This window comes from Corvus brachyrhynchos, unplaced genomic scaffold, assembly GCF_000691975.1.
Source record: "Corvus brachyrhynchos isolate BGI_N302 unplaced genomic scaffold, ASM69197v1 scaffold100, whole genome shotgun sequence".
Classification (NCBI taxonomy): Eukaryota; Metazoa; Chordata; class Aves; order Passeriformes; family Corvidae; genus Corvus; species Corvus brachyrhynchos.
The window spans coordinates 1453804-1454189 of NW_008236230.1; positions in this window are offsets into that span (position 1 = coordinate 1453804).

Below are 386 nucleotides of genomic sequence, written 5' to 3' on the forward strand. Positions count from 1 at the left end.
AGGAATGCCTAGGAGGAAGCTCCATCAACAGCAGCTCTTCAAAACAGCCCTACATGTAAGGATGATTCTTCCTTTACCATTCCCTGCTGGGTAGCATCCCTAGTGAACATTTCTAGAGTTGGGCCCTACATTTTTGTAATACATTTCTCTCAATAACCTGATTTTTCTTAAATTGTTCTGCTGCTGACCAGCTGTACTGGAAGGGTCTTACTCTCTAGCAGAATTTTAGTCTTAGCTGGTATGCTTCAAACCCAGTCCCCCTCACTCCAGCAGGATGCTACTATTTGTTTGCATCAGCTCCTGTGTCAGGAAGCATCTCCTGCAAAATAACATCTATGATTTCTTCTAAATTTTATTATTTTGGCTTTGCGGCACTCAGTTCTGAT